Source organism: Panthera onca, chromosome F2, assembly GCF_046562875.1.
Source record: "Panthera onca isolate mPanOnc1 chromosome F2, mPanOnc1 haplotype 2, whole genome shotgun sequence".
NCBI lineage: Eukaryota > Metazoa > Chordata > Mammalia > Carnivora > Felidae > Panthera > Panthera onca.
Genome location: NC_138356.1, coordinates 5,948,312 through 5,955,711, shown reverse-complemented (window position 1 = coordinate 5,955,711; position 7,400 = coordinate 5,948,312). Strand labels below are relative to the sequence as shown.

At 41.2% G+C, this 7,400-nt stretch overlaps 1 pseudogene; it reads left to right on the top strand.

Annotated features, from left to right (window-relative positions):
• The first annotated feature begins 5,236 nt into the window (after nt 1-5,236).
• LOC132664876 (meiotic nuclear division protein 1 homolog pseudogene) lies at nt 5,237-6,688 on the top strand (annotated as a pseudogene).
• Nucleotides 6,689-7,400: the final 712 nt, after the last annotated feature.

Genomic DNA, 7,400 nt, shown 5'->3' with positions numbered 1-7,400 from the left:
ATCATGATCCCAGGGTCTTGGGATGGAGCCCGGCGTGGGGCTCCATGCTGAGCGTGGAGCCGGCTTTAGATTTTCCCTCTCTTTCCCTCTGCCCCTCTCCCCACACCTCTAAAATAAAAATAAAATAAAATAAAACTGGTAAAACTGTACATAAAAAAAAAAGTCCAAACACTTGATGGCAGCTCTCAATCAAGCATTTCTATTTTTTTTTTCCAACTATTTGTATGGATAGGTAATTAGCATTAACCATCAAATAAATGTTGAGTTCCTACTGGAAATCTCGGTATCCTGGAAATGCTATTAGTTTTCTGATTGGCCCTTATAATGTGCTATGGACCATAAAATGCATTATGTTCTCATAATCCCTTAACAAGAAGCTTAACAAGAGGATGCCTAAAATTCACCTATAGTATTTTCACTTACCTCTACAACTGCTGCTTGGATTTTATTCATGACATCTATCCTATGAAAGAGATAACTTTGAAAATCCAAAAATTTATTTTTGTCAATCAAATATTCCCCCCCCCCTCTTATTTTTGAGATTTCTCGGGAGTACTTTTAGGAAACTTTTAATATTGAATAGTCAATAACTGTTTATTGATTAAAATAAAAAACAAATTTATGATACATATAAATACCATAAGTTGCATTTTGTAACTTTCTATGATTCAAACATCCGTACTGTCCATCAACAGAAATTATTCCTTTGCAAAGGCTTTTGAAAGCATCGCTCATTTTCCCTCCTATTCCCCATACATGTGACCTTTAACTTTAAATCTAATGTCTCTACCCTTTTTCGATCATCAAAACACCATTTACAAAGAGCTCAACTTGAGCACAGCTGTACTTTTTAGAAAGTCACACTCCCTGTAAACTCATTCCAATTAATCATTTCTCACCAGTTTAATAATTTTCAAACAAAACAAAAGCAAAAACAGAAGACCTTTAACCACATCAGGAAGCACCCGGGAAGGAATAGGTCTTAACTACGTCGCGACTCAAAAGCAGATTGGGAAATGGTGAGTTGTGCCAAGAACAGAAGCGTGCTATGCTGTTGAATTATTTCAGTGCACCGATCACCCAGATTTGGTTTCATACCAAGCGTGCTTTTCTATTTCAAAATTTATCTAAATGGGTCTTAATCCAAACGTCGTTTGTCTTTCATTAAACCAGCTTCCCACTCACTGTGGAAAATCATATCGTTGTTATTCCATTCTACTAAAATAAAAATTCTGAATACCATGCTCTTCTCTCATATGCAACCTTTTTAAGTCCTATTTGTGTCTTCTTTGAAATTTTTTTTAATGTTTACTTATTTTTGAGAGATAGAGCACAAGTGGGGTAGGGGCAGAGGGAGAGGGAGACACAGAATCCGAAGCAGGCTCCAGGCTCTGAGCTGTCAGCACAGAGCCCAATGCGGGGCTCAAACCCACGAACTGTGAGATCATGACCTGAGTGGAAGTCAGACGTTCAACCGACTGAGCCACCCAGGCGCCCCTGCGTCTTCTTTGGAAGTGATTGATTTATTTGCCACTTGGTGTAAGGCACTTTTCTCTATGAGGTTATAGTACCAGAATAGCCTCCCAGGAGGCTGCCTTGATTCCAGATTGCATGCAGTGTGACAAAAAAAAATTCTACAACTCCAAGGTCTCAATGGCCTTTCTCTGACCCCAAAATTATTCCCATCATTTATTGAATTAAAGCCAAAATACTCACTTCAAAGAGCTTTGAGGAACTTCCATAATCATCCCCACCTTTTCCTTTGGTTCATTGTTATCTCTGGCGATTGTGCCTCTAATTATCCTTATGTTCCAATTTAGAGATTGGCTTTTGTTTGCATTAAATTTGTAAGCTCTTGGGGACAGGGTTATGTAACGGGATGCAAGATAAATATCCAACAAAAACAATAACTTTCCTACATAACAGCGATATCCAATTCTAAAATGTAATAGGAAAAAAATCCCATTTCTAACACCAAAGCAATACTATACCTAGGAATGTAATTAAAGATAAACAGGTGAAGCCTTTATAAAGAAACCTTTATTGAAGGACAGCAAAGAGAACTAGAAAAAATAGAGACATACCATTGATACCCTAGGAGTCTTGATATGCTAAAAAAGTCAACATTTCCCAAATCAGTTTGTCAATCTAAATCAGACTCAAAAAGATTCTATAATTTGACAAGCTGTTTCCAGCTTGTTAAGGAAATAAAGCCAATGACAAGAACTACCTAAACACTCCTAGGGGGGAAAAAAAAAAAATATATATATATATATATATATATATATATAGATAGATATATATATATATATATATATAAAATCTAGATTAACTTGCTGTAGCAGGTAATCAAACATTTTATAATTATTCAATAATTAAAAGAGTGTTGTCTTGGCATAGCAATAGGAAAATAATAAAAGTGAGTCAAGAAGCAGAATGAGGTATAATAGTGTAAAACATAAGAAAGATGCATTTCAAACTGATAAAGAAAAGATGGGCTGTTAAATGTCTAAGAATCTTGTAATGTTGTCTATAAAACAGAATATTGAGTAAATTAAAATCTAAACATTAATCACCGAGACTAGCGATTCTGAAACTGTGATAATGGCAAAACAATTTGGAAAAGACTGCATGGTTATCACAGTAGAAGTACTTAAATAAAGTATAATACAGCACTGTGCACCAACATGTAAGGTACACTGACTTGCCCTGACATTTAAAGTTTCCAAGAAACTAAGAAGAATAAGGTAGACTTATTTGGCCTGACATTTAAAGTTTCTGAGCCATACTGCTGCATGGAAAAAGTAAGTGAAATGAACAGACATAACTCCTGATCTTACGTTTTTATAATGAGAGATACGGACGCATGTAAGCAGCGGGAAAGCACCATTGCCTATTGGTAGAGAAGGCATTCCTAAAAAACATGCAAACTTTTCAAAGGAAAACATGTATAGATTTGGTCACATAAAAATGTAAAACCTCTCCAGGTCAAAATAACCCACACACAAAATTAAAACTCAAGTCATATCTGAAAGAAGTATTTTAAAGTGTATAACAGATGAAAGATAAATGGTCATAACATATGAAGAACCATTATGAATAAGAAAAATACCAACAACCCAATAGAAAAATGGGCATCTGCGGGGCGCCTGGGTGGTTCGGTCAGTTGAGCATCAAACTTCGACTCAGGTCACGATCTCGTGGTTCGTGAGTTCGAGCCCCACATCGGGCTCTGGTGCTGACAGCTCAGAGCCTGGAGCCTGCTTCGCATTCTGTGTCTCCATCTCTCTCAGTCCCTCCCCTGCCTCTTTCTCTCAAAAATAAATAAACATTTAAAAAAAGAGAGAGAGAGAGAGAGAGAGACCTGAGAGAGAAACGACCATATGAGGACACAGCAAGAAGGAAACCATCTGCGAGGCAAGGAGAGAGGCTTCAGGAGAGACCAACTCTGCCAACATCTTGATCTTGGACTTCCAGCCTCTAGAACTATGAGAAAACAGATTCCGCTGTTTAAGCCGCCCCGTCTGTGGTATTTGTTATGGCAGCCATAGGAAACTAATACACACAGTAAGGACTAACCCTAGTTTTTAGGAAACTAACACACGCAATAAGGATTTTGGGAAGATGTCCACCCAACTGAAAATAGAGATGGGTTCTGGAGCTCTAGAATGAGAGGGGAGAAAGGAAAGAAGTTACAAAGCATATATATGTACTTTCTATATGCTTTCATATTGCTAGAGATGTCAGGGCAGACATTTTTTTTTTCACAATCATAAAAGAACAGAAAAAGGAAAGAGTATCACTCTGGTAAGTAGGGGAACATTCATCGATGGTACGCAAAGTGATACTTTAATCCATTACACAATTTTTTTAAACGGGAGAATGCAGACAGTGCGTTTTGAGATCAGTTACGCAGGAACCTCATAGACTTTATATATGGGGTGCATATTTTTGCAAAGACTTAAAATATCCCTTCTATTTTCAGAAGGTACATTCTCACAAAGAAGAAATCTCGCCAGCAAGTCTAATTTTAAGCCTGAGAACCCCAGGAGAAGTCTGTGGTCTCGGTTTCCTCTGTTTCATTTCCACTGCTGCGATCAGCCGGCACCACATTTTGCAAAATCTAGGTTACTCGGAATTAAACAAACACTACACATATGAAACCAGAAACATCCGCACCCCATAAAGGACAGCAGAATCCACAACAAAACTCTCCTGACTTCATCACACACAGCTCTTCCTACCACTGCCGGAACACAGATTCTGATAGATTCTCTTACTGGACAGTTGACCCCAAGGCGTCGCTTTTTGCCTGCGTGGCGAATCGACAGATTCAAGAAAAAGAAGCAGAGGGATGAAGAAGTTGTCATTTCTCCCAACTCTACGACAGCTGGCAACTCTAAATTGTGGGCTAGAAGTGTAAAAATTCCACTCGTAAAAACTCCACTCAAAATACCTCGAAGCCAAATTTTGACCAGAGTTGCCTCCTTATGTTCCACGGCCACCCTCCACCCCCAGCCCACCACCCCCCCGGTGATTAGAGTTAGGGATCCAGCAGGTGTTATATCTTTGTTAAACTGAACCTTACTATGTTATTTTTGCCAATGGAAAACCTTGATCTCTTCAGGTCGACTGCCCGAACCACCTTAACATTCAAAATCAGAAAACAAGTGAAACACTGAAAAGTATAAAAAGGATGCAAACCATTTTCAATCTTTTCGGTGAGCCTGGGTGGCTCAGTCAGTCGAGCGACCCACTTTGACTTTGATCTCACAGTTCCTGAGTTTGGGCCCCACATCAGGCTTACTACTGTCAGCACAGAGCCCCGTTTGGGTCCTCTGTCCACCCTCTCTGTCCCTGCCCCGAATTGTGCTCTCTCGCTCTCTCTCAAAAACAAATAAACATTTAAAAAATGAAAACAAAATGACAAAAATAAAATAAAATCTTCTTTTAGTATAAAATCAACTTACATGTTTTTAACAGTACCCTCTGGGGGGCGGGGGTGACTTTCTTCCTTTTCTACCATCACTCCATGGGGAAAGAATTAAGATTGTGTTTGACATTTAAAGCGCAGAAAACATTTTGAGAGCTTGATCTATATGGGATATTGTGCACGAAAATGGAAGGGGGAAGGAAAGCCCTCCAGGATCCAGCTGATAATGGAGTAAGGCTGTCAATAAAAAGAAAGCTACACGCAAGTTGATAATTCGAGTGGCAACAATATTACAAAGGTGTGATGCGGGTAAGGACAGGTGCTTTATTCTTCTTGGAAAATAAGGGTTTGGGAGGAGATGCACAGACGCCTTCATTTCGGTGGGGAGGAGAGAACTCTGCAAGCACCTTGAGTAAAGCTTGCCAGGCAGAGGGAACAGCTCGCAAAAAGGCGGAGGTAAGAGCAGGTTGGGTTCGGTGGGGACAAGAAGCGCTCACGGCTGGCATCCAGCCAGGGGGGAGACCACTGACCGCACTTGGCCTGGGAAAAGACGGGGGACGTGATGTCTGTGCAGTCCTTTCCCTCATCACAAACCAACCGAGAGAGCCCAGTGTCTTCGAGCCTCTCCTCGGCGCCCCTGAACCACGGGACCTAAGCGTGGGGACCCGCCACCTCCCTCCCCTCTGACCGCGCCCTCGAGGGCAGGTTCCGTTGAACACACCGGGCTTTAGAGAAGTTACCTGAACATCGCACAGCCTCAAAAGCACCACGAGTCACTTCAGGACCGGTGCCCCAGGCTCCTGGATTAGGGCCACCAAAGGTGCAACCCCTTATCAGGAGAGAGAAACAAGGTGTCAGCCGGCTGGCAGGCAGGTGCCTTGGGACACCCCAGATCCCCAAAGGCCCTCTTGATCTTTGACCCATGAGCCTTCTGTGTACATGTATGTGCATGTAGGGCACATTTCCAAATTGCTCGTAGTTTCAAAAGTAACCTAACGAATCGTCACTCAATGCTAGTTAGATGATTTCGGTGAAAATCCGTGGGTTTTCACTAACGGGTGGGATTCACTGCCCTTCTGGCCTTTGGCTGCTGGTTGATAGGGAGTTAGTGGCTTTATTAGGGAAGCACCTCACTTAGCCTTGCTTGCATGCCACGCTGGGTTAGATCCTGCGAAGAAAACAAGGACTGAGCTCAGAGGAAAAGAGAGCCCGCCTGCTGGAAATATTTTTTGACATAAAAAGTAAATTTCGGTTAAAGACATGGAGAAGGCTGTTCCCAAACAGAAAGGGATTACTGCTCTGTCAGAAGTCCTTTCAAGCTTAGTTGATGACGGTGTGGTTGTCTGGGAGAGGATCGGAACGTCCAACGATTATTGGGCTTTTCCAAGTAAAGCTCTTCCTGGAGGAAATGTAAGTAGGAGGTTCTGGAATCTCAGTTATCCAATCGTAAGCACCCAGACCTACCAAACAGCATCCGGAAACTAAGATGAGTTGGCAGGAGCCAACCATGCTAGAAAAAGAGCTTTTTTTCTTTTTAACTTTGAGACCAAAGGGAATAGCTAAGGGCAGCAGTAGAAAAATACAAAGAATGTGACCCGGAAGTCAGAGAGGAAACACACCAAGAAAATAAAGTAGCCAAAGAAGCTGTTAACAGATGGAGCGATCACATATTTGCAAAACTCTTGGGCCCAAAGAGAATTTGGATTTGAAAAAAATAAATTGACAACAAAATTTTGGGATTCGAGGGTACTCTGACGAAAAGCGTTGAAATATTCGATGTTGGTGGAGGCGCTTGTGAGTATGTATATTTTTATATCACCCAATTAAGTGTACTGAATTGTCACTTACCTAAAACTGTGTTTATCATTTTACTAATTTTAAATGAAGTAACAAGCGTAAAACAAAAAAATCTCTCCTCCTCGCCTCCTGCTTCCTAGCGCTGTCTTTTATTATTTCTTTCATATTGTCTTGACTTTCGGGTCTCGCTTCACCTGTGTGGCCCCATCCTCTACCAACCCACACCCTTTCCAGGCGTTCTCCCCTTTGCGGAGGACTGTTTTTGTACTAACAACATGGCACACTCTGGGTGACCAAGGGAGACTTGTCTGCTGTGGCTAAAGTGCTCGCCTCAGCTCATCGTCTAACAGGATTCCAGCCCCAAGTGGACTGGACATCAGATGGTATGTGTTCTGTTAAGATATTTGGACTGGAGCATAGAGGCCACCGAGATCTACAGACACGTCACTCTAGGAACCAGATGAATAGATCCAAAGGGGCCAAAGCCAGACGCTCAATGACGAGCTTGTCTTCAAAGTAGTTTTTATAGGAAAAAGCAACTCATATTCATCTAAGGTAATAGGAATTATTATGAGATATTTGAATGGAAAACGTCAATCTTTTTTTTCCTAACCGGGTATTGTCAGAGTGCAGAGACAGAAAGAGATTTAAGATCACCCCCAGGTAATCA